Source organism: Rana temporaria, chromosome 1, assembly GCF_905171775.1.
Source record: "Rana temporaria chromosome 1, aRanTem1.1, whole genome shotgun sequence".
NCBI lineage: Eukaryota > Metazoa > Chordata > Amphibia > Anura > Ranidae > Rana > Rana temporaria.
The window spans coordinates 293,651,156-293,678,751 of record NC_053489.1 but is presented as its reverse complement, the minus strand read 5'-3'; the positions used below and the strand labels follow the sequence as shown (position 1 = coordinate 293,678,751).

General features: G+C 43.1%; 1 protein-coding gene across 1 annotated transcript in view; it reads right to left on the bottom strand.

Annotated features, from left to right (window-relative positions):
* JAK2 (Janus kinase 2) overlaps positions 1-12,681 on the bottom strand; it is a 278,873-nt gene extending 266,192 nt beyond the window's left edge. The window contains exon 1 of the mRNA XM_040357463.1: positions 12,157-12,681. The gene's annotated coding sequence lies outside the window, so the exon portion shown is untranslated. The remainder of the gene's footprint in view (positions 1-12,156) is intronic.
* Positions 12,682-27,596: the final 14,915 nt, after the last annotated feature.

Sequence of the window (27,596 nt, the reverse complement as noted above, 5' to 3'; positions counted from 1 at the left end):
CCCCATAATCGGGTCAGTAACATGATTGGTTATAATGGCCAGAGGTTTACCAATCTGTCAAAAGTTGCATCTAAATATGGTCGAAGAACTTCAAAATAAATGTTAGACAATGTAAAATTGCAAAGGCTTTAAATAAATATTCTTTAAAAAAAAAAAAATCTGTTTACAAGGGACAAGGCTGAAATGCAATATTGGATGCCTGTGAAATTTAGGTCCTCAGACAGCACTGCATTAAAAACAGGCACGATTCTGTTATGGACATCACTGCATGGGCTCAGGGATACTTAAAGCGGGGGTTCACCCTATCAACAAAAAAAAAAAATTTTTTTTTTCTTTTACCATAAAATCAGGCATTGTAGCGCGAGCTACAGTATGCCTGTCCCGAATTTTTTACCCCCGTACTCACCTTGTACGCGTAGATCGAAGATACTGGGGAATGGGCGTGCCTATGGAGACGGAGGATGATTGACGGCCGGCTCTGGCGCGTCACGCTTCTCCGGAAATAGCCGAAATAGGCTTGGCTCTTCACGACGCCTGCGCAAAGCCTGTGCGCAGGCGCCGTGAAGAGCCGAGACCTACTCAGGCTGTCTTCGGGGAGAGTGACGTGCCAGGGCCGGCCGTCAATCATCCTCCGTCTCCATAGGCACGCCCATTCCCCGCGGGAGCCGAAATCTACGATGTCCGATTACAAGGTGAGTCCGGGGTTAAAAAAATCGGGACAGGCATACTGTAGCTCGCGCTACAATGCCTGTCTCGATGGTAAAATCAAGCCAGTGAGGGTGAACTACCGCTTTAAATAAAAAATAAAAAAATTGCTGTCTGTGAAAGCAGTCCACTGTGCCATCCACAAATGCAAGTTAACACTATCATGCTAAGAAGCCCTATCTGAATGTGATCCAAAAATGCTGCCATCTTCTTTGCAACAGACCATTTTAAATGAGCTTTGGCACAAAAGTGGAAACCTTCTGTGGTCAGAGGAATCGAAAGCAACCATAGGCAGCACATCCTCTGTACTAAAGAGGAGAGGGACAAGTTCAAAAGCCTGCATGTCTGATAATATGGGGGTGCATTAGTATGTATGAATTGAGTAACTTGCAGATCTGGAAAGGGACAATCAAGGCTGAAAGATATATCCAGGTTTTGGTGCAGTATATGCTCCCATCATCCAACATCTTTTTCACATAAGGCCTTGTATATTTCAGCAGACCAATGCTAAACTGCATCTAGGACAACACAATGGATTCACAGTAGAAGCAGAATTGTTCAGGTGCTTAACTGGCCTGTCTGCAGTCCAGACTTTTTACCAATTGAAAAGATTTGACGTATAAAGAGGACCTGTCTCTAACCATTCCTATTAGGATGTTTATATTCCGTGTAATAGGAATAAAAGTGATAAAAAATAAAAAAAAAGAAGAAGTATAAAAAAAAGTAAAAAAAATAAAAAATTGTTAACGCCCGTCCCCGGTAGCTCACACGCACGCAAGTCCCGCCCACATATGTAAACGCTGTTCAAACCACACATGTGAGGTATCGCCGCAGAACGCGTGCAACAATTCTAGCACTAGACCTCCTCGAACGCTAAACTGGTAACCTGTAAAAATGTTTAAAGCGTCGCCTATGGAGATTTTTAAGTACTGAAGTTTGGAACCATTCCATGAGTGTGCGCAATTTTAAAGCGTGACGTGTTAGGTATCTATTTACTCGGTGTAACATCATCTTTCACATTATACAAATAAATTGGGCTAACTTTACTGTTTCGTTATTTTTTAATTCATGAGGCCTCTGAAAAATTGCGCAAATACCGTGCGGGCCTTGGGGATTTGGAGTAGATTTTGGTTAGTTGATCGAAGGACACGATTGGGGTTGTGGTATTTTATTTTCTCACATAAATATTGGGGGGCGAGTCCTTGTACACATTTGTGCTTCAGGCAGAGGGACTTAAATGTGACTCGGTCCTTTACGGACAGTCACATTCACATTTGATTCCCAGGGTTTTTTTTCCTGTTACCAGTCTTGCTGTCCTGTTCTGGACGACTTGTAGACGAGCGATCTGGTATTTTGGTATTCCGAGGTAGAGGGAGTTTGCATAGTCGAGCCTGGAGTTGATAATTGTTCCAACCACTACTGCTGTATCCTCTTTCGGGATGAAGGGAATGAGTCTTCGTAGAAGGCGGAGAAGATGGTGAGATCCGCTGACTACTGATCCTATTTGTGCATCCATCGCCATGTCAGAGTCAAAGGTGACTCCAAGACTTTTCATAAGTGTCAAAGGCTTTTATTGACAACTAGCTGAATACCCGGCGTTGCCCGGTCTTCCTATCTTAACCTTTTGGGGAGGAAAATCATAGTAATATAAATATACCCATCTTTTATATAAGGGTGTAGGTAAGGGTAAATTTAACTGTCATATATTTTTATTTGGCATATAAGTAATATGTGTACCAGGTATTATTGAAATATCTCCAGGCGTACAGAAGTTATGTGGGAACATACATTTCCCATTGATTTGCATGGGACTTTAAACAAAAACCCTGACCATGGCAAATGGGGGTGGGTAAGGGTTAAACCACCTATCCTATGTTTGTTGCTGACATACAAGTTTTAGCCGTTTGGACGTGATGCTGGAACATACATACATACACTGAGTTTTTTATATATATATATATATATATATATATATATATATATATATATATATATATATATATATATATATATATATATATATATATATATATATATATATATATATATATATATATATATATATTACATTAAGTTTATGCAGAGTCAATATTTACAGTGTTGACCCTTGTTTTTCAAGACCTCTGCAATTCGCCCTGGCATGCTGTCAATCAACTTCTGGACTACATCCTGACTGATGGCAGCCCATTCTTAAAATAATCAATGCTGGAGTTATCAGAATATGTGTGTTTTTTTGTTCACCCGCCTCTTGAGGATTGACCACAAGTTCTAAATGGGATTAAGGTCTGGGGAGTTTCCTGGCCATGAACCCAAAATGTCGATGCTTTGTATCCAAAGCCACTTAGTTATCACTTTTGCATTATGGTAAGGTGCTCCATCATGCTGAAAAAGGCATTGTTCCTTTACCAAAATTATTTTTGGATGGTTGGGAGAAGTTGCTCTCAAAAGGTTGTTTGTGTACCATTCTTTAGTCATGGCTGTGTTCTTAGGTAAAATTTGGAGTAACCTGCTCCCTTGGCTGAGAAGCAACCCCCCATATAAATGGCCTCAACTTTAGTGTTGGCATGACACAGGACTGATGGTAGCGCTCACCTTTTCTTTTCAGGACAACGATTTTTCCAGATGCCCCAAACAATCGGAAAGGGGATTCATATGAGAAAATGACTTTACCCCAGTCCTCAAAAGTCCAATCCCTGTACTTTTGCAGAATATCAAGTCTGTCCCTGATTTTTTTTTTCCTGGAGAGAAGCGGCTTTTTGCTGCCCTTCTCGACACCAGGCCATCTTCCAAAAGTCTTCGCCTCATCGTGCGTGTAGATGCACTCCCACCTGCCTGCTGCCATTCCTGAGCAAGCTCTATACTGGTGGTGCCCTGATCCCACAGCTAAATCAACTGTAGGAGACAGTCCTGGTGCTTGCTGGTCTTTCTTGGGCACATTGAAGCCTTTTGCACAACAACTGAACCTCTCTTCTTGAAGTTCTTGATGATCCGATAAATGGTTGATTTAGGTGCAATCTTAATATCTGCAATATCCTTGCCTGTGAATCCCTTTTTGTGCAAAGCAATGATGACTGCATGTGTTTGCTTGTAGTTAACCATGGTTAACAGAGGAAGAACAATGATTTCAAGCACAATCCTCCATTTAAAGCTTCCAGTCTGTTATTCTAACTCAATCGGCAATGCAGAGCGATTTCCAGCCTTGCCCTCATCAACACTGACACCTGTTATCGAGAGAATCACTGACATGATGTCAGCTGGTCTTTTTGGGGCTGGGTTGAAATGCATTGAAATTTTTTTTTTTTTTTAAGTTCATTTTATTAGCAAAGAGGGACTTTGCAATTCATCTTATATCTCTTCATAATATTCTAGAGTATATACAAATTGGCATCACAAAAACTGGTTAATCCATACCTGGGACAGTCCAGGGACGATCTGTGCGGCACTGGGGGGGGAGTTACAATCAACGATCTTCATGTCTACATTTCAATAAAGCATCTGACAGCTTTATTTAAATGTATACAGAGAGATCACTGATTGCAACTCCCCCTCAGTGCTGCACCGATCCTCCCTCACTGTCCCCCATATGCTCCTTGGTCCCCCTCTGTGCTGATCTGTCAGGATGGAGAGCTGAGGAAGGAGCCGGTAAATGGGTCATTCATCAGCTCCTTCCTTTCAAGAATGCGCAGAGTCAGTGATCACTGACCCCGTTAATTCAAAACAGTCACTGAGCATCTATGTTTAGGATGCTTCAGTTTATGAATGGAGAGGAGCCTCTGTCTCCTGTGAATTCATCTTCAGTGTAGCCTGAGTGAGGCTACAGCGACTGAGGAATCTGTGCCCTCAGTCCCTTTCATTGTCTCAAAAGGGAGATGTCAGGTATCTCAGCAAAGACACCCCCAACAGGGCTAAAAATAATCATAAAAAAAAAAAATTGTAAGAAACATTGAAAAGGTTCAATTGTAAAAATAATAAAAGTTTTTATAAAAATCACACTCTCCCCCCCCCCCCCCAAAAAAATTCTAATATATATATATATATATATATACACACACACACATACACATACTGACTCAGTCCTTGCGTCATCAGTGCTGCATATTAGTGCCACTCTCACATGACATTAAAAAATAAGTATCGGTAATCAGTATTGGCGAGTAACTAACTAAAAAAAAAAAAAAAAATAAAGTATTGGTACTCGGTCTTAAAATAGTGGTATCGGTGCAACTCTAGCCAGGGCTGTACTATCAACATTTTATATATGATGACTATTGTTTAAATAGATTGTTTAAAGCCCTGTACACACGGGCCAGAATCTCGTCAGGAAAAAAACATTGTTTTTCCTGACGAGATTCTTGGCAAGAATCTCTTGCCGCCCGAGTGTACAGAGACTCCTTTCAAAAGAACCGCGGTTCTTTTGGAAGGCAAGAACGCCGTGACGTCATCGCGTACGACGAGCTATGTAGACAATGCATGTACTAAGAATGGACATTTTAGACACTGCTACACAGCATTCACAGACTAGGTAAAATGTTATCATTTACAAAAGATTGCACGTTAGGAACACCCTAAACACTCATCAAAATCAAATACTACAAGATCTTTCTTCTTTTTACAATTCAGTACCTGAATGCAGGGTAAAAACTATGCATTTATGATATGTACGTTTTTAACTTCCAAAACAATTCTTGTTAACTTTCTAAAACGCATTCACCTGGAGCAGCAATGAGCTCAGTCAGTCACACAAGTGAAAAATGCTTTAGTGTGCTCTTACTTTCTATTCTAGTGACCACCTCCTGTTCCCTCTCTCTGGACCCCATGCTTCATATAGAAAATGCATTAGAATAGATCCCCAGCCTGTGTGCCACATGTGTTGCCAGATTCCCCCTTCACCTTCTCACAGCTGCAGTGCAAGTAAGAATAATGCATATCCGTGAACTAACTGGGTGCATTACTCCTTGCTGCAACAGGGATGCTTGCTTAGCTTCTGACCAAACCGCCCACTAGCAAGCTAAAAGCTGTGTCTAGTCTGTGCATCCTTATGACTGTGTGACTGACCAATTTCCTTCATTACACAACGCATAATAATAGGTTTATGTTTTAAATACTCATTCAATTTAATGCTGGCTAAAAAAAGATGAAATAATTTATTCTACCCCAGTAACAGGGTGATTTAGCATGTGAGTAACTATCTTGGCAAGCTCACCTACATTATTATGTAAGGGTACTTCTCATAAACAACACTGCCTCCTAGTGATAACTATCTACCACAACTGTGTAAATGCACCACTTCTTCCAAAATCTTGCTTTATGTTACTCATTACACATGGGGAGAAGAAGCAAACTCCATGCAGCCATTGTCACTTCTGGGAAATGGACTCAGACCTGCGATGTAAGAGTGCCAATCATTGACCATTTCAAATAACATCAGTGAATAAATCTGATGTTTGCACTATTTGCCTGCCAACTTACTACAGACTGCCTTTTTTGTGTGCGAAAATTTTGGCCCCGGAAAGCTGATCAGTTGTTATCCCGAAGGAGTGGGAAGGGACATCCCCCCCTTCTGCCGCTTTTACCAGGCCTCCCGTCCCACCAGGAGACCCGATTCACAAGCCGCCACTTCCGGCTTCTAGAGACAGACTGGCACGAAGAGTCGGCTTTGTTCCAGTCTGTATGTAAACAATGTCACTTCCGGTTTTCTCGGCTGCCAATGTCGCCAGTTAAAAATAAAAATACAGTATTCAGAATCGCCGTTTTTAGCGATCTAAATACTTTGAAGTGCAGAGGAGGGATTTGGGGGATGGAACAATCCCCTAAGGATGAGCCAAGGCATGTTCGCAACACCACATGCCGCCAGGAAGCCGACACTCCGCAGTGCTAATCACAGGCAGCGAGACATTTCCCGATCCGCGGCTGCACAGATCGGGAAATGTATCACTACCTGTGATTAGCACTGTGGAGTGTCAGCTTCCTTTCGGGCATGGGCATGTGGGGTTTGCGAACACGCCTGAGCTCAACCTTACAATCCACTGTACTATGTCTTGAGGGGGGGGGGTGGGGGCAGAATTTTTTTTATGAAAATCAAGACAAGACAACATTTTTTAAAGTCTCACTCCAAGCAGATATGAATGACACAAATTAATGAAGCTCTGTATTCATCAATATGCCATTAAAGTAGTATTAAACCCAAAAATGAATTGCAACATACCAATCTTTAGATGTGGTGGCTGCATTCGTTTTTTTTTAGGCTCTCGCTCCTGTTTCACCTGGTGATCTGGCCAGCAACACACCTCTTGTATTAAAGTGCCCCAACTCTGAATTAGGGATGTACCAAAATTTCGGCTGCGGAATAATATAGGCCGAAAATTGAGTTTTCGGCACATTGCAGGAAAAAAAAAAAAAACGCTGATAATGGATATGAAAATGGGAGGGGGCCCTGCCCCTGGTGCCACCCATTACGGGGGTGTCGTTCTGGAGCACCCCAATCCACTCCCTCCCTCCTCGCTGCGACCTCCGTGTGTCACAGAGCTGATCTGCACAGACTGGGCTGCTGGGCACTGGTGAGGCACAGGCAGGCTGCAAATGATGCGCACTGGTGAAGCTGCTGGGCACTGGCAGGCTGCATATGATGGGCACTGGTGAGGTACAGGCAGGCTGCATTTGATGGACACTGGTGAGGCTGCATTGATCTCCTGTACCATGTCCGCAGTCTCTGGCCATCCCCTGTACCATGTCCGCAGTGCAGTCTCTGATCATCTCTTGTAGTATATCTGCAGTCTCTGACCATCGCCTGCATCATATCTATCCGCATGGAAATTTTGCCAATACCATTAGCAATGTGTTATAAAAAATGTATACATTTTATTTAAAATATAAAAATACATTTTATTTAAAATTATATAAAGATAAAAATATTTTTTTCAAACAGTCATTTTCTGTATCGGTTTTCGGCCTAGTGTATTCTTCATTTTCAGTATCGGTTTCGATTTCCATTCGGTGCCCCCCTACTCAGAATAAAGATGCAAGAGTTACCTTTGGACAGCAGTATTGTCAGTCTGGGGGGAGAGTACGGGTAGTATTGAATGTAAAAATGTTTTTATCAGACTGATGTAGACCCACAGTACAGTCCTATGTGTAAATATGAAAAAAAAAAAAAAAAAGCGTTGGGGCTGGTTCGCAACATGAATCGCACAAGAATGCACCGAGTATTCCTGTGCGATGCACATGCGATCCAGTGCAGTGCACTTTGAGTTTCATTTGAACAGGCTGAAATTGCATGGTACCGGACAAAAAGTAGTGCATGCGCTTTTTTTTTTTTTAAACGCACAGCAACCAGATAGCATGGTAACACCTGCAGACCTGCAGAGTACTTTTAAAAATGGTGCAGGAAATGCGCACTGAACACTGGGTTTCTTGCACTGCGTTCAGGTTGTAGATGGTTCGAATCTTGGTCGATTCAGCAAAGACCAGCCAAGATTTAAACCATGTATAGGTAGGCTAACTGTACCCTAGTTGGTCGATCTTTCAAATTGATTACAACCAGCCTGTTGGATTGCCAGCAGCTATAGCCACTAGCAATAATTGCCGTGTGTTCTGCCAGGACAGCTTCCCCCCCCACTGGGAGGACAATAGTTCTGCAGTCAGTGTTGATAGTGGAACCAAGCAATTTTCTTTCCTGCAACCTGTGGTTGCAGGCATAAAATCGCTCCATCTATAGCCGGCTTTAGTGTATAAATTCAAGTGACTTGTAAAAATCAACAAATACAATAAAGCCATCCACTAACCAAGACAATGAATGAAGTCCACCAAGAAAGGCGTGTTTTTGTGGCGAGTGACTGGAGAGTGGTGAAGGCTCTGAACGCCGTATTTTGTTTAAAGAGCTTTTTGCACACAGTATTAACAGTGGACCTGATTAATTATCTTGGTTGATGGATGGTCACATTGGATTACTTCATATTTACAAGTCACTTCAATGCATACACTTGTTTATTGTTATTATTTTAGAAAAACAATTTCTATATCTACACATAGGACATTACAATTGTTCCACATTTAGCCTGGGGTCACATTGCATGTTTCACATAAGAATCCCATCGCATTCCTGTGCAAATCGCATGTGATTCTGTGTGTTTTGCGATTCGAGCCCATCATTTCGTATGGCTCAAATCGCACAAAAAAGCTGCAGGTACCTTTTCTTTTAATCACAGCGCTGGAATCAGATCACATGGGTGTTCATACCCATGCAATCCGATTCTAGCAAAACGCACTGCACTCTGACCTGCTTTTGGGGCATTAACTTAATTGATATGTACACCATGAACACAGTGCGCTTGCCCTGCTGCACGATACAGGAAGGCAACGATTCCTTTGCATTTCCCGTATCGCATCAGTAGGAAACAATCCTTAAAGCAAAAGTAAACACATAGATGGAACAGTGGCTGGTGTCATGACTGATCACATGTGCAGCATTGCAGCAGTTGAAGATCAGAGGCCAAGATAGCAGCTTCCTTGGCTGAAAACGATAAGAGGGTTTACCTCCACTTTAAGGGTATTTTTGATTGCAACAGTTGTGTGGTACTGTTAAATAAAAAAAATCCACGTCTTTAGGGGGAATTATATTTAGCGCAGAAGGGGGGATTTATAATATAATTTTTCCAGTATTAGATGTACTAGCAGATTTAGCTACACTAAACTAATTGAAGCAAAACTCCAGATCACACGTTTTAATCAATTACAGCAAAAAGAGTTTTTTCCTTAATAGGAGAATTATTTTAAATGAATAAATAAAAGCTGGCCATTGTAAGCACCCCATACCAGTTCAACCCTATAACTGCTACCTCTACAGGACAGCTTGTTCTGTTGAGAAACAACAGACTTATTGGATACATCACCAGGTTCAAAATAAAAGAAAGCACCTGTGGATCTGATCCCAACAGAAAAGGTGATAATAATGTAAAGTATGGTAGCTGCGCTGTGAGGGAGGGAAGGGGAAGTGAAAAGGGAATAAGGAGTGAAGGGATCGCGGGTGAACGATGGGTTCCATCATATCTAAGAGCTGGTATTCAACAATTGAATAATGTTTGCTTTGGGGGTTAACATTGTTTTAAATCTATTAAAATGAAAGCAGTGTAGATGCCCAAATTGACCTGATATCAGCCACTTGCAGTCCCTATGGAGTCTCCCACTCTCAAGATTTGTAGGAACACTGGAAAAAGGCCACCTGTATTCCCTAGAAATCAGGCATTTTTTTCAAAACCTGAGCACTGCTTTTTAAATAAAGATGTATGGGGTTAAACTATATATTATACACACATACATATACACTCACCTCAATGAACTTCGGTATGATGCTGCAGCTGTCCCACGCTGGCTTGAAGACCGAGAACAGAGCGACCACATGACTGCTGATCACTCAGTTCTCCAACTGCCAGTCACTGCTGTCTGCAGCACTCACTAGAGCAGTGTTTTTCCAACTCCGGTCCTCAAGGCACCCCAACAGGTCATGTTTTCTCTCAGATGAAACGGCAGTGAAACTGATCAAATCACCTGTGCAATATAATGGAAAGCCTGAAAACATGACCTGTTGGGGTAACTTGAGGATTGGAGTTGAGAAACACTGCACTAGAGCACTGGGCTGTAGAGGGGACGGGAGGAGCTGGTTTTGGCTCTCAGCTCCGTCAGAGGCCGAGACATCTGTCAATCAGGGAACTGGGTGGATCTTGTCAATAATGTAGGGCTCCTTCCAGAGCCTGGAGCAGCTCTGCCATGTGAGAGAAGATGGGAGTGGCTGGTCTCAGCTACGCTCTGAGAGGCCGAGACATCGGTCAATCAGGGAACTGGGTGGATCTTGTCAATAATGTAGGACTCCTTCCAGACCTGCTGGTTTCAGCCATGCTCTGAGAGGCCGAGACATCTGTCAATCAGGAACCTGGTGGATCTTGTCAATAATGTAGGGCTCCTTCCAGAGCCTGGAGCAGCTCTGCCATGTGAGAGAAGATGGGAGTGGCTGGTTTTAGCCACGCTCTGAGAGGCCGAGACATCTGTCAATCAGGGAACTGGGTGGCTCTTAATAATGTAGGGCTCCTTCCAGAGCGGCTGGTTTCAGCTACTCTCTGAGAGGCCGAGACATCTGTCAATCAGGGAACTGGGTGGATCTTGTCAATAATGTAGGGCTCCTTCCAGAGCTGCTGGTTTCAGCTACGTTCTGAGAGGCCGAGACATCTGTCAATCAGGGAACTGGGTGGATCTTGTCAATAATGTAGGGCTCCTTGCAGAGCGGCTGATTTCAGCTATGCTCTGAGAGGCCGAGACATCTGTCAATCAGGGAACTGGGTGGATCTTGTCAATAATGTAGGGCTCCTTCCAGAGCGGCTGGTTTCAGCCATGCTCTGAGAGGCCAAGACATCTGTCAATCAGGAAACTGGGTGGATCTTGTCAATAATGTAGGGCTCCTTCCAGAGCCTGGAGCGGCTCTGCCATGTGAGAGAAGATGCGAGTGTCTGGTTTCAGCCACGCTCTGAGAGGCCGAGACATCTGTCAATCAGGGAACTTGGTGGATCTTGTCAATAATGTAGGACTCCTTCCAGAGCCTGGTTTCAGCTCTCAACCGCACTCTTCCAGGCCGAGACAGCTGTCAATTAGGCAGCTGGGTGAATCCCGACAATAGGGTCAGGATCCTTCCAGACCCACAACAAAAATGACAGGTGCCGCTTAAGGCTCCAACAGGTGCTTTTGCATGACAAACTGCTAGGCGTGCGGACAAGGACAGAGCTTGCCCCAGCTCAGAACATCTGGTAGGGAAAGAAAGTCCTAAAAGTGGCACATGACAGCAAAACCCTATACGGAAGTGCATCATACAGCTCCTTACAGGGTTTTGCTGTGATGTGTGACTTTTAGGACTTCCTTTCTCTACAAGATCCTTCCAGAGCCTGGAATGGCTCTATGACATCAGCGGATAGCATGCAATAGCCCCTTATAAGCTGACTCTGGGTCACAGGGGAGCAAAAATAAGTGCACTCTTGTACCCCACAAGAGACGTATACTTTGACCATACTACTCTTGTACGTACACTAGAGAAGCCAGTCTCGTCTGGCTTTATTTTTTTTTGTAAAAGTGAAGTAACCCTTTAAAGTCTATCCAAGATACCCTTTTACTGTAAAACAAGGAAGAGTGTTGAAGTGGAAAACTAAAGGATGTAGTGGTAGGATCAACAGGTAAGAGAACTATGCATGGGAAAGGGCTTTTGTATTGATGCTCCTAGCAGGCTGCGGGCTTTTCTTGCCCATAGTTGTAGTATAAAGCCCTTAATGATTGTAGATGTGATTACTGATACGTGCCCCCACACACAGGGAGACCTGATCAGTGAGGACACAACATTGGAAAGTTTTGTTTACATGCAGATCACTCACACACATACAAGTCCTGCCTATGAGCGGAGACATGATGTTTACTCACCATGGGGAAGTCCAAGGCGCTGACAGTGTGTCGTAGTAAGTCGCCGGGCCGCTGTGTACCCAGGTGTGGGGGGGTCTTTCTTAGCCCTCTCTTCTTCCTCTGTCCCCCAGTGTTGTTCTATGACGTTCCCTCTCACAAGGCTCCCTTCTCCAGGTTGGGTGTATGCCGGGGTTTTCCGGCCTCCCCGCTATAGAGGAGCGCACCCCCTTCACACAGCGCGAGCTGCGCTACAGCTCTGTTGGTGTCACTGTCAAATCGGCCCTGCTACACAGGCACTTTCAGTTCCGGGGAGGAGCTTTGCGTTCCATTGGCCGCTCAGTTGTGTGAGGTAGGAGAGAGGGGGACTGACTGGGGGTATAAAGCTTTGTGCTCGCTTCTTCCTGTATGTGCCGCTCACTGGAGGGTAGAAATACAGTCGTACTTGTGTCCTCGGTAGCCAGAAGCACAAACTTCCTCCACTGCAGACTGCTTGGAGCGTCAGTCATAGAGCGCTTCTCTCTCTGCTGTGCGCCTCAGAAACGCCAGCCAATGGTGGCGCAGCTGCCATCAAGGGCGTCTGGAAGTGAATGTGATGGGAACGGTGATTGGCTGGCATTACCCGGCGCGTGCAGGTGTACAGATGAGACAGCAGGAGTGCACAATGGGCAGCTTTGTGACGATACCTGATACTTTCTGACTACACATTCTAAGGGCAATGGATGGTGCTTTCTTTTTTTCTTTTCTTTTTTCTTCAGGCTTTGTTAAAATAAATTTGTATATATGAAAATACAAATATGGAATGCTGCTTATTAACCACTCCCATACCGGGCCTATTTTGGCACTTCTCTACTACATGCATAAATCATAATTATTTTGTTAGAAAATTACTCAGAACCCCCAAACACTATATATGTTTTTTTTAGCAGACACCCTAGGGAATAAAATGCTGGCCATTGCAACTTTTTATCTCGCACAGTATTTGCGCAATCATTTTTCAAACGCCTTTTTTATTTGGGAAAAAAACGGTTTTGTGAATTAAAAAATAACAAAACAGTAAAGTTAGCCCAATTGTTTTGTATAATGTGAAAGATGAAGTTACGCCGAGTAAATAGATACCTAACATGTCACGCTTTAAAATTGCGCACACTCATGGAATGGCGCCAAACGTCAGTACTTAAAAATCTCCATAGGCGTCGCTTATTTTTTTTTTACAAGTTACAAATTTAGAGTTACAGAGTAGGTCTAGTGCTAGAATTGTTGCTGGCGCTCTAACGCACGCGGCGATACCTCACATGTGTGGTTTTAACGGCGTTTACATATGTGGGCGGGACTTACGTGTGTGTTCGCTTCTAAACGTGAGCTACCGGGGATAGGGGCGTTTACATTTTTTTTTTATTATTATTTATTTATTTATTTTACTCAATTTCTTTTATTTTTACACTTTTTTTGTCTTTTTTTTTTTTATCACTTTTATTCCTATTACAATAGGAATAGTTTGTGACAGGTACTCTTTTTGGAGAGATGCAGGGTCAATAAGACCCCACATCTCTCCTCCAGGCTGGAAAGCATTAGATCGTGAAAAAAAATTCACGAATCTCATGATTACAGCCGCGATTGCGGCTGTGTTTACATTCCGGTACACGGGCGTGACATCATAACATCGTGCCTGGGCCTCCGACGATCATAGAGATGACTGGTGACCATCTGGTCACCAGTCTACTCTATGGTTTCCATCAGACGCCGGCGGATCGTTTCTCCGGGTCTCCGATGGCAAAGGAGAGCCTGGAGAAGCACCGGATGGCGGCGGAAGGGGGGGGGGCCGCCATCCTATAAGAACGATCAAGCGGCGCCGCTATGATCGTTCTTATGGTGCAGGGATTCGTCAGCTGAAGAGATGGATATCTGAATGATGCCTGTAGCTGCAGGCATCATTCAGATATCCCCACTGAAAGTCCAGGACGTCATATGACGTCCTTGGGCGGGAAGTGGTTAAAGAGGAACTGCGGTCTGCTCACATAATTTGTAATAAAAACATCTTTGCCATTCTAAAGCTTCCCTCCAACCACTTTGCATATTATTTTATATATATTGTGATTCTGTACTTACCAAATATGCTGCAGAAATCTCCCTCCTCTGCTGCATTCATATTAACCATGGGCAGCTGAAGCTGTTGTCTGCTCACTCCCTGGATTTAAAAAGAGGCACACCTCCAGCTCTGCAGCTCTCACTGGCCCTCTTATGACTCAGCCCCTCTCCCTTCCTGGCAAACTCTCACAAGTGTGACAGAGCTGTGCATGATGTCATAAGCCTAGGCTTTTTACCAGACAAGAAGTGGGCTGTATAAGATATTTACTGGCAGAAAAAAAAATGTTTTACTATCCAAAGTCAAAACAACAACAAGGGCAGAAGATTTTAATAGATGAAAAAATGACTGAAGGTCCACTTTAAAAAAGTAGAACTAAATTGTATCTGAACAATGAAAAATGCAATATACACTAATTCATTTCTGGCCGCTTCCCACCCTGGCCAATTCTGACCTTTCTCTTATACTGTACATTTTTATTATTACTGGTACTTATATCGCACTGTCAATTTACACAGCACTTTACATATGCTTGTAAACTTCCTTTTGTTTTACAGGAAAATTATTAAGAACCCTCAAACCTTCCATACAGTTGTGCTCAAAAGTTTGCATACACTGGCAGAAATGTTGGCATTAATGCCAAATCTTTCTTGATCTACCTGACCTTGGCTTGGTATCAAGAGATCCCCAAATGTTCCACTTTTTATTAAGTGATTAAACAGTACTGACTGGCATATTCATGGCTTTGGATATCTTTTTATATCCTTTTCCATCTCTGTAAAGTTTCATTACCTAGTTACGCAGGTCTATTGACTGTTCTTTTCTACCTCCTCATGGCTCACTGTCTAGCCTGTATAGTGCATCCAAGTGAGAGCTAACAAACTCATTGACTATTTATACACAGACACGATTTAAAAAGCCACACATGTAGGAGGAAATTACCTTTTAGTTGCCATTTTAACCTGTGTGTGCCACCTTCTGTGTCTGTGCCAAGGCCAAACATTCCAGGGTATGTAAACTTTTATCAGGGACATTTGGATGATTTATGTTATCATTATGATTTAAAAAGGATCCAAAAAGCTACCGGTATGTGATAATAAATGGCTTCACGTTATTGCTATCCTTAAATAAAAGACAGTTTTTTGGCATGATCAGTCATATATTGATTCCAAAATTTCTCAATTTCTGCCAGGGTGTGCAAACTTTTGAGCACAATTGTATATATATTTTTAGCCAGAGGCCCTAGAAAATAAAAAGGTGGGTGTTGTCATACGATATTTGTGCAGTGGTTTTTCAAAAGTACTTCTAGTGCACAAAAACACAATATAATGATAAACAACTCAGTAACCATGCCAAGAGCCCTTTCACACTGTGCCATCCATAGCGTCGGCGGTAAAACACCTCTATTTTTACCGCCAACGATATGGGCAGATTTGCAGTGTATTTCGGCCGCTAGCGGGGCGCATTTACCCCCCCCGATAGCGTCCGAGAAAGAGTTAAAACCGCCCGCAATGCGCTGCTGAAGCAGTGCATCGCAGGCGGTATAGCCACGCTGTACCATTGATTTCAATGGGCAGCAGCGAAGGATAAGCGATAAACACACCGCTCCAAAGATGTGGCTAGCAGGACTTTTTTTACCATCCTGCTAGCGCACCGCTCCAGTGTGAAAGCCCCTCAGGCTTTCACACTGGAGTGAATGGGGACAGATTTTTAAGGGCGTATTGCAGGTGCTATTTTTAACGCTATAGCGCCTGCAATACGCTCCAGTGTGAAAGGGGTCTTAAGCGGAGCACCAGTTGTCTGCCCCCTTCCGCTGCCACATTTGGCATCTTTTGGGGGGAGCGGGTACCTGGTTTTGACAGGTACCAGCTCCCACTTCTGGGTAACGCTGACCTACATGCATTTTCGGCCCCTCCTTCCCCTTGTTGCCTTCTGGGACACACACAGGTTCCAGAAGATGATGGGACTATTCAGAAAATGTGAATTGCGCATGAACAACAGAAAACGGGCTGTGAAACCTGAAGGCTTTACTGCCGGTTTTCCTTACGTACAATGCCGGCACCTGCATCCGAAGATGATTGACAAATCGGCTCAGGATGCCGACATCGCAGGATCCACAGCAAACTCAGCTAGAAGTTCAGCCCCCCTCCTCCTTCCTCTGCAGCCAGCCCATTCACAAAATAAATACAAAAATGCAAATCAAAAGAAAACTCCTTCTCAAATAACATCAACAAATGTGTCAATATATTACCCAGTTTTTTGGGAAACTAGTAAATACATACCTAACATGTCACGCTTTAAAATTGTGTATGCCTGTGGATTGGCACTAAACTACAAATCTCCATAGGCGCAACTTTAACCACTTCAATACCGGGCACTTTTACTCCCTTCCTGCCCAGGCCAATTTTCAGCTTTCAGCGCTGTAGCACTTTGAATGACAATTGCACGGTCATGCACCCCTGTACCTATTTTTTTCACACAAATAGAGCTTTCTTTGGTAGCATTTAATCACCACTGGGTTTTTTAAAGACAGAAAATTAAAAAAAACAAAAACTTTTTCTTCCTTTCTGTTATAACATTTTGCAAATAAATAACCTTTCTTCAAAAATTTAGGTCAAAATGTATTCTGCCGAAAATAACTTAAATCAGAAGATGCCAGGACAGTACAAATATCCCCCAAATTTCTGTTCTTTGGAAAGTAGACAGTCCAAGGTCCTTTTTTTTTTCCTTACATACTGTCACCAGTGCAGTACAGTGTCATCGTATACAGTTGTGCTCATAAGTTTACATACCCTGCCAGAATTTATGATTTCTTGGCCATTTTTCAGAGAATATGAATGATGACACAAAAACGTTTCTTTCACTCATGGTTGGTGTTTGGCTGAAGCCATTTATTTATTATCAGTCAATTGTATTTACTCTTTTTAAATCATAATGACAGCAGAAACTACCCAAATGACCCTGATCAAAAGTTTACATAGCCCAGTTCTTAATACTGTGTATTGCCCCCTTTAACATCAATGACAGCTTGAAGTCTTTTGTGGTATTTGTGGATGAGGCTCTTGATCTTCTCAGATGGTAAAGCTGCCCATTCCTCTTGGCAAAAAGCCTCCAGTTCCTGTAAATTCTTGGGCTGTCTTGCATGAACGGCAAGTTTGAGATCTCCGCAGAGTGGCTCAATGATATTGAGGTCAGGAGACAGAGATGGCCACTCCAGAACCCTCACTTTATTCTGCTGTAGCCAATGACAGGTCCACTTGGCCTTGTGTTTTGGATCATTGTCATGTTGGAATGTCCAAGTAGGTCCCATGCACAGCTTCCTGGCTGATGAATGCAAATGTTCCTCCACTATTTTTTGATAACATACCGCATTCATCTTGCCAACAATTTTGACCAAATTTCCTGTGCCTTTGTAGCTCACACATCCCCAAAACATCAGCGATCCACCTCCGTAAACACATTTGATTGACAATAAATGGCTTTAGCCATTGAAGTAAAAAGAAATGTTTTTGTGTTATCATTCATAGTCTCTGAAAAATGGCCAAGAAATCATAAATTCTGCCAGGGTGTGTAAACTTATGAGCACAACTGTAACTGGTGTGGCAGTGATCAGGAACACTGACTGGTGACACTATATAAAAACAAAAATGTAATTAATTTTTTTTTTATATATTTTTTTGGCATGAAAGGAAGCCATTCATTGTATAATTGTCATTTGATCTGCTGTGACTGGTCACAGCAATTACATGACACTGGCAGTGGGCCGGTATAGTGATCAGTCATTGGCTGTGTCTGAAGGACACAGTCAGTGACAGATCGTGCCGCTGTGCGGCCCCTTCTGAGAGGACATCCAGTCCGAAGGAGGAAAGTCCCGCCCAGCCTATAGCAGATGATATAGTGATGATAATGTGTAAAATAAAATCCTGATCACTTCCCCAGAATAGTACAGCATTACAATGTTAACACTGTACTGCTCTGGTCACAGTGTTAAAAAAAAAAAAATTGTAAAACAAAAATGTAATAAAAAAGAAAACAAAATGTAAAAAAAAAAAAAAAAAAGTTTTTTTTCTTTTTATATACTGTCACCAGTAAGTGTCCCTGATCAACACCACACCAGTTGATATTATGACACAGTACTGCACTGGTGACTGTATGTGAAAAAAAAATCTTAATTTTTTCAAACAATTGTGACAAAAAAAACGTTAAAAAACTTGCCATACATGCACACATTGTAAACGTGATCATGCAGACCACATCCATCTATTTAGGGTGGTTAAAGGGGTTGTAAACCCTCGTGTTTTTTCACCTTAATGCATTCTATGCATACCGCCTGAAAAAATCATGCCCTGCAGTCTTCAGTGTGAAAGCCCGAAGGCTTTCACAGTGAAGCGGTGCGCTAACAGGAACACTCAAAAAGTCCTGCTAGCCGCATCTTTGGAGCTGTGAAGGAGCGGGGTGTTTACCGCACCTACACCGCTCCTTCCAATTGAAATCAACAGGGAAACCTCAGTATTACCGCCAGCAATGCGCCTCTGCAGAGGCACATTGCGGGCAGTATTAACCCTTTTTCGGCCGCTAGCGGGGGTTAAAACTGCACCGCTAGCGGGCAAATATCGCGGTAAAAACCACGGTATAGTGGCGCTAAAAGAGTACATCCATCTGCCGATATATACTCACGGGGTATAGAACTGTAACAATATATTTTCCACAATGTACAAAAATACTAATGTTTATTCTTTTTACTTTTCGTTTTGTGACATATTCCATGTACACCTTCTAACAAATTATGTGCCTATGTATGGCTCCTGAGGAAGTGGACATCAAGTAACCGCGAAACATGTAGAGTTTATATACGCTGCACAATTATTGGTGTTTGGATACATCATTGGTAGTATAACGTCAATGATAAGTTGATTCATGGTTGTCACAATCAATATTTTTTGTAAATGTTATGATTTTTTCTACTTTGTAATAAAAATATTCTATATTATAATTTCGACTGTCCATCAGTTGCACATACGATGCCATTACAGTCCACTACAGCCTCCCTTTTCTCTACAATACTTTAATGGGACGAAAGGCATCATTTTGTAATTTTGATATACCCTAGCACTTTAATACAAACATAGGGGAAGTACACTTAAATACGGGAAAATATGGGTACTGTGGTTGGATGTTCCAGGGATAGCCCCAGTGGATCTGATTACTATATTACTATGGATATTGTGAATTCTTGGTGGTGATATCTGGTGTCTCTGATTGCTGTTGCTTTGCAATTTAATGTACTGTATTGTAATGCTGAAACTGTATACCAATCTTTCTTTCAAAATAAAAACCTTTTTTGTTGGATAAGAAAAAAAAAAACTTGCCATGCCTTTTACAAAGTACCTTGGACTGTCTACTTTCATCGCTTATACCAATGAATTTTATTAGTATAAATGTAGCGCCCCCTTGCTTTCAGCATGGGCGCTACGCTAAAGTTAGTGGGAATGGGAGAGTTACTTTGCTCCCATTCGTGTTTTGTCCAAATTTGGGACTTCTGTCATCCCAGAAATGTCCACTGGGTCAGTCTGTGGTCAAGGGGTGCAAATACCACCCCTTGCCAGCAGTTGGCGCCAGAGGGGTTCTGGCAGAGCAAGTTTTTCCCAGCAGCCAATTGGAGGAGTTTTCACTTGCGGGGCATGCTGGGGGAGAGTATATCTGTGACAGGGGTCATGTGTTGAAAAATCTTTGCGGGGTCCCCGTTCCAGGTGCGGTATCCACCTTCAGGGTACGCGCATCCATGGACCCCGCCAGCGCGGCCCACCTGGCCAAAGCTGACAGCTGCATCAAACCTCATGCTGAGGAGAAAAGGGACCCCAGTGTTCCACTGGGTCCCATGACTTGTTGAGAGGATCCCAGTCTGAGATCGGGCGTCCGGACCACTGACAGGTATGCTTGCTGTCATCCGGGGGCCTATATAGGAAAAGTCAACTAGGAGGATTCGCTCTCTTTATTCACCTAAGTCCTTTATTGAAACTGGCCTGTGGCAGAGGCCCTAGAGCCAGGTCTGTGAGAGAGACCCGTTCCTCCCAGCTAGTTCAGAGTGACGCTTCGGCTGCCAGGCCTATTATAGGGGTCTGTCCGGGGGCACTTTACCCACTCCGAGCAGAGTGGCGACGAGATACAAAAAATTGGAGAGAAGCTTCAGAATGGCAAATATGTTTTTATTACAAATTAAATGAGCAGACTGCAGTTCCTCTTTAATCCATGAGACTCTTGTTTGTGGAACAATAAAAAAAGCATATTTTCTAGGTACAAGGAAGCCCGAGTTTTGTTTATTGACGCCCATCAAGCTCCTCCCACTATCAGAAGTTTGACCATACCCACATTTGCAGTGGCGCGCTATGCAAGGTTACTTCCTTCCTCAAGTGTCCCTCATTCTGAAGTCCAAAAGTTGGGAGGTATGTATTTCTTATTATACACTGCTTGCTTCTAAGGTTACATGGTCACGTTTCTTTATACAGACAAGCATGGCCCAGGTTGGGGGTTGAAATACCGTAAGTTGCAGCCAGTTACATGCTGGTGTTTTGGGGTAGGGCGGAAAAAGGCTAAAGCAATGTCGCCAGGCCCTCGTCATGTTCTGTATAAAAGAAACATGGTCACATGACCTTAGAAGGAAGCCATGTCTAGTTAGTAATACACAGTTTATTTACTGGTAGGCGAGGATGTACACTGTAGTGACAATGCTAAAGTGGCTCTATGAGTTTGTAGATCATTGTCTGTTTCTGTCTATACTGTATAATCGCCACACTCCAGGTGCAAAACAACATAGCAGGAGCTAATAATCTCTTATAGTCCAAGATGGCTGCCCAAATCTCAGGAGAGCTCTCTGTCCAAGCAGGAGCCCAGTACAGTGGACAAGTCAGTACTCTACAAGGTCTATTAACACAAGAGATAGGCAGTGATCGCTGTGTTTACTGCTGGCAGCTAATCAGGAAGTGATTGTTGACTCTTTACCTGTGCTGTCATGTAGCAATATTATCACTCTTCACATGCACAACACCCTCTTACACCTCCTACATACTATCTGTATCCAGAGGTGTGTCTTGAAGTGATGGATCACACATTTTCCGTGATGCTGCCAAGTGATTCCAAAAGCGTTTCTTGAGGTACAGCTAGAAGAAATGGCCTTTATGTCCGAAGCTTGATTTGGGGGGGTAGAAGTGTCCATTGTGTCTGTGAAAAGTAGGAGAGCCCTGTGTTCTTTGAAAGTGAGAAAAGTCATGCTCTACCATGTGTTCACCCATTTCACTCTTAGACAAACACAGATACGGAAGCATTGCAACTTGAACTGCTGGCAAGATGAAGCAATTGGCAGAAGATAGCTGCCCCTTTCAGGTGCCCAGACCACCCAACTTAATAAACACTTTGTGAGTTGTTCCTAAATCCCAAAACACCAAATATTAGCACACATATTTGCTAAGCACTGATGGGGTAATCTGTTATTAGTATTGGCGGTAACATTGGCAGGTTTCTCTAGTGCTTACTAAGGCCCAATAAAGATGCAAAGGGCCAGGAAACCTGCCGACTGCTGAAATGTTGCTTTAAAGCTTTGCGATTTATTATGAAATAAAGGATACTGGAACCACACACAAAGGACTTATGTGTGGCTGTTGATAGATCATGTTGGTGACATGTTTAAGACAATTTTGAAAGTCTTTAAGGCCGCATTCGCATAATAATTATATTATATTGTGGGAACACACACAATCCTGTTCGGGTTGCCACAAGGTAAGGGCATAGCACACTTCTTGCAATAGTACGATTTGGTGCTATTCATTCTTAATGACACATCGGTCTAGGCGTTCCCTGATGCTGGATCCAGACGACAGCTGTCGATGGGTCAGCTGAAAGAATGATCTCATATCAATTGTGACCAAGACATCTTCAAACCGCCCTCTTCTTGCAGGCGCTGTTGGATTGGTACCCAAAACTGTTTCTTTGTGAGTGGAAATTCCTCTGCCAGCGGATGCAAAAGCAGAATGCAGCATTTCTCGAAGCAAGGCCTGGAAGTGCTGCATTCTGATAGCCCTCTGTGATGGTGGTAACATTTCCGCCATGTTTTGTTTGTACCGGGGGTCCAAGTACGCTGCCAGATGGCCGCCAGATCAGGTCTATTTATAAGGTAGGGGGTCCATGTCCATGTGCTGAAATGTCTCAATTGGCTGTCCTGCACCACCTGCCACCCAGTACTGGTCCTTGCCCTTTATGCTTTTTATATGGGGGTCCCTCTTAAAACACTTGAGCATGAAGGCCCCCATTTGCACCAAACTGGAAGCGCTGTACTGGCCTAGCTCCTGCTCATCATCCAGGATAATGTTGTCCTCGTTCTCCTCCCCCCATCCACGGACAACACCAGGGATCCCAGAAATGTTTAAAGCATGCTCTTCTTGATCCTCCTCCTCCGCCCCGACACCATCCTCCTCTGACTCCTCTTCAGACTCCCGTTGTTGACTTGTCTCAGGTGGAGAATCACGGTGCTCCAACCTCACCCTACACTGACAAAAAGTATATGAATGTATTACACACTATCATGTACTGCAGAGCAAGTAGCACACCTATACCAGTGCTTGAAAGAACTTTTGTGGACCGGTTAGGGAGCGATTTGTGTCGCTAAACTCTGTCCCTGCTGGAAACGCCAACCTCGCCCTACACTGACAAAAAGTATATGAATGTATTACACACTATCATGTACTGCAGAGCAAGTAGCACACCTATACCAGTGCTTGAAAGGACTTTTGTGGACCTGTTAGGGAGCGATTTGTGTCGCTAAACTCTGTCCCTGCTGGAAACGCCAACCTTGCCCTACACTGACAAAAAGTATATGAATGTATTCGACACCAATATACTAGAGCAAGTAGCACACCTATACCAGTCCTTAAAAGGACTTTTGTGGACCTTTTAGATAGCTATTTGATAGAAATGACCGTGTGTAGGCTAAAACGACGTTTAAAACAACGTTTTTAAACCCGCGCATGCTCAGAAGCAAGTTATGACGCAAGCTTGAATGGAACAGAGTGCCGCCATACACGCCGAACATAACCGCGCTTTGCTAGAGCATTTTGAAAAAACGATGGTGTGTAGGCAACGGCGTTTTTTAGAATAAAGTTTGAAAAACTGTGTTTTTTTCGTGAGAAAAAAAAACGTTTTTTTAACAAGACAAAAAACGACCGTGTGTACGCGGCATAACAGCGGCACAGACAGCAATAAAGACCTGACAGGTGTTTTAAAGCGGAGTTCCACCCAAAAGTGGAACTTCCGCTTAATCCACTCCTTGCCCCCTTACATGCCCACAGTAACAATGAGGATGACGGCGCGTCGCTGGACCGTGGAGCAGGTGAGTGCATGTTTATTAAAAGCCAGCAGCTACACTTTAATCCACCTGCTACTACAAAAAAAATCAATCTACTCTAAACAAAACTAAGAAGTTTTGCCTTCAGTCATACTTTAAAGCGGAGTTCCACCCTCATTTTGTATTCCTCACCATCCAGCACTAAACTGTACACTTGTAACTAATTGATATATATATTTTTGGTGGATCACTTAGTGTATTTGAGGTTTCCCTTTAGAAGTCTTGCCAGAATTAATACTTAAAGCGGATGTGCCACTAAAAAAAAATATTAAAAGCCAGCAGCTACAAATACTGCAGCTGCTAACTTTTAATATCAGGACACTTACCTGTCCTGGAGTCCAGCGCCGTCCGCAGCAGAGGACGAGCGATCGCTCGTCACTCTGCTGCTCCCCCCGCCATCCTCAGTGAGGGAACCAGGAAGTGAAGCACTTCGGCTTCACTACCCGGTTCCCTACGGCGCATGTGCGAGTTGCACTGCGCCGCTGATTGGCTCCCGCTGTGCTCTGGGAGCCGAGTGTTCCCAGAGCACAATGGGGGGAGGACGGGAGGTGACGTTCTGCCCGCAGTAAACCCGAAACTGTGTGGCCGGAAGTGGGTGCAAATACCTGTCTTTAGACAGGTATCTGCACCCCCCTCCCCCTGAAAGGTGTCAAATGTGACACCGGAGGGGAGAGGGTTCCGATCAGCGTGAGTTCCACTTTAGGGTGGAGCTCCGCTTTAACTCTTGCTTATCCTTTCAGGTCATGTTCAAGTGGTATTATATTGTACATATATGTATATAATATACTGTTACTGCCAAATTGTCTTAACTTGTATTGTTGTGGAGGAATTCTTCTGCTGAGTCAGGACTGTTATCAAAAGCTCAGTTGATCTACAGTATTACCTCCTCTTTGCAACAAGATATTCTTTGAGTTATTCCAGTAAACATTAATAGAATATAAATTCACCGATTTGTTTGACTTATTACTTTAAGGTGGTGCAAAGATGTCTGAACCCAGAGTGTCAGGTGGGTTAGAATGTTCACAGGGTCATGGTGGTGCAGATGAGCAGGTAAATCTAAGCAGTCCTCAAGGGGGTTGTGCTACATCAGCTTTAAAGTATAACTAAAGGCAATTTTTGTTTTGTTTTAGATTGGAGAGGGATTAGAACACCTGTCAAGCTATGGGACAGGAAGCGATAGGAAATCTCCAAAATGGGAGACAGATGCCAAAAAAAACCTCCTCACTCTATCCATAATTAAAAAGTTTTGCCTCTCATGCCGCGTACACACAATCATTTTTCGGCATGTAAAAAACAAAGTTTTTCAGCTTCTAGAAAAAACGAAGTTTTTTCCAACTTCGTCATTGAAACGACATTGCCCACTCGCGATCATTAAAAAAAATGCTCTAGCAAAGCGCGGTGACGTACAACACGTACGACGGCACTATAAAGGGGAAATTCCACTCAGATGACGCCACCATTTGGGCTGCTTTAGCTGATTTCGTGTTGGTAAAATACGATACGTGCTTTTCTGTCTGTTACAGCGTGATGAATGTGCTTACTCCATTACGAACGGTAGTTTTACCAGAACGAGCGCTTCCGTCTCATAGCTTCTGAGCATGCGCGGGTTTTTAACGTCGTTTTAGCCCACACACGATCATTTTATACAACCCGAAAAACTACATTGTTTTAAACATCGTTAAAAAACGCAGCATGTTCGAATATTTTTTTTTTAGTTTTTCAGAACCCGAAAAATTATGTGAAGCCCACACACGATCATTTTAAATGACATTTTTAAAAAAATGAGTTTTTTACATGCTGAAAAATGATCGTGTGTATGTGGCATTAGGTCTTTGCCTTTAACCACTTAAGCCCCGGACCAATATGCTGGCTAAAGACCCAAGGGGTTTTTACAGTTCGGGACTGCGTCGCTTTAACAGACAATTGCGCGGTCATGCGACGTGGCTCCCAAACAAAATTGGCGTCCTTTTTTCCCCACAAATAGAGCTTTCTTTTGGTGGTATTTGATCACCTCTGCGGTTTTTATTTTTTGCGCTATAAACAAAAATAGAGCGACAATTTAAAAAAAATGCAATATTTTTTACTTTTTGCTGTAATAAATATCCCCCAAAAACATATATACATTTTTTTTTCCTCAGTTTAGGCCGATACGTATTCTTCTACCTATTTTTGGTAAAAAAAAATCGCAATAATCATTTATCGGTTGGTTTGCGCAAAATTTATAGCATTTACAAAATAGGGGATAGTTTTTTTGCATTTTTATTTTATTTTTTTACTAGTAATGGCGGCGATCAGCGATTTTTTTCGTGACTGCGACATTATGGCGGACACTTCGGACAATTTTGACACATTTTTGGGACCATTGTCATTTTCACAGCAAAAAATGCATTTAAATTGCATTCTTTATTGTGAAAATTACAGTTGCAGTTTGGGAGTTAAACACAGGGGGCGCTGTAACATTTAGGGATCACCTAGTGTGTGTTTACTAGTGTAGGGGGGTGTGGCTGTAGGACTGACACCATCGATCGAGTCTTCCCTATATAAGGGATCACTCGATCGATGCGCCGCCAACAGTGAAGCACGGGGAAGCCGTGTTTACACACGGCTCTCCCCGTTCTTCAGCTCCGGGGAGCGATCGCGACGGAGCGGCTAAAAACAAATAGCCGCGCCGTCGTCCCGGATCGCTCCCCGAGCGGACCCGACCTCCGCATGTACCGGGGGGGGTCCCGATCGGACCCCCCACCCACGTCTAGCAGAGGACGTACAGGTACGTGGATGTGCCTGTCCGTGCCATTCTGCTGACGTAAATGTACATGAGGAGGTCGGGAACTGGTTAAGGAAAGACAACTGGAGCTCTGGAAGTGGACTGGTTTTAATGGAGATGTCATAAATGTATTCCTACACATTTACTCCAAGGTCAATTTCAAATTCTTTGTAAATTCTTTTTCCCTTTTCTATCTAAAGCGAAGCATGCATTGTTCTAGAAACAAACATTTGAAAATTCAGCAGAAAATTTGGCAGAAGCTGACTGTGCTGGCCAATGAACATTTTTGTAATTGTTTTGCAAAAATATGTTTTTTTCTTTAAACCAAAATGTGACCTCTGATGATGGAGGCACAATCTAATAAAAGAAGCAGATTCAGAATTAAAAACTGTAATATAATATAATAACAGCTTCCATAAGGTTTAGGACATTTTATCATGCAGTTGTGCCCTACTCTTAGTTAATAAAATAGAAAGTGAAAATAAAGCAAGAGAATGCAGGTTTTTAAGGCTGTTTAATGTTTGAATAATCAAATGTGTAAGCACGACTAACAAATGTTCTTTTCTTTCTTTTTCCATGTTGCATATTCAAAGCATTTATGCATCTGTACACTTAGGAATAGTTGTCACAGGCTCCTTCAACCAACAACTGCTTTCCAAGCCTGTTATCTTTGAAATCCAGGGTTGAGTGTGTGTAAGGAGATAGGAGGACCTTCTAAGTGCATTGTGCACTATTTGAAGTTGCCTCATTATTCATATCTTTAAGCAGTCATAGTACAAGACCTGTTCAAGACACTGCAAGAAAATAAAAAACAGAATCCGAAAGGAAAAGTAACCAAGCATATGAGACTGCACAAACTCTAAATTAAAAAGAAAGAGAAAGAAACCCCACAAAACTAAGGCTTAAAGGAGTTGTATGGGTTAGTCTTTTTTAAAATAACAAACATGTTATACTTCTCTCCATGACGCAGCTCGTTTACCGCTTCTGGTAACCCCCCTCGGAAGCGCTCTCCCAAGGGGGTTACCTTGCAGGCGCACTCCTGAGTCCTGTATCCGGCGTCTATAGCTGCCGACTACAGGACTCACCCTCGCTTCATTGTAGTTGATTGACAGCAGCGTGAGCCAATGGCTGCACTGCTATCAATCTATCCAATGAAGAGCAGGCTGAGAAGAGCCAAGAGCAGGACTTTTGAAGGCTCAGGTAAGTAAACGGGGGGGGGG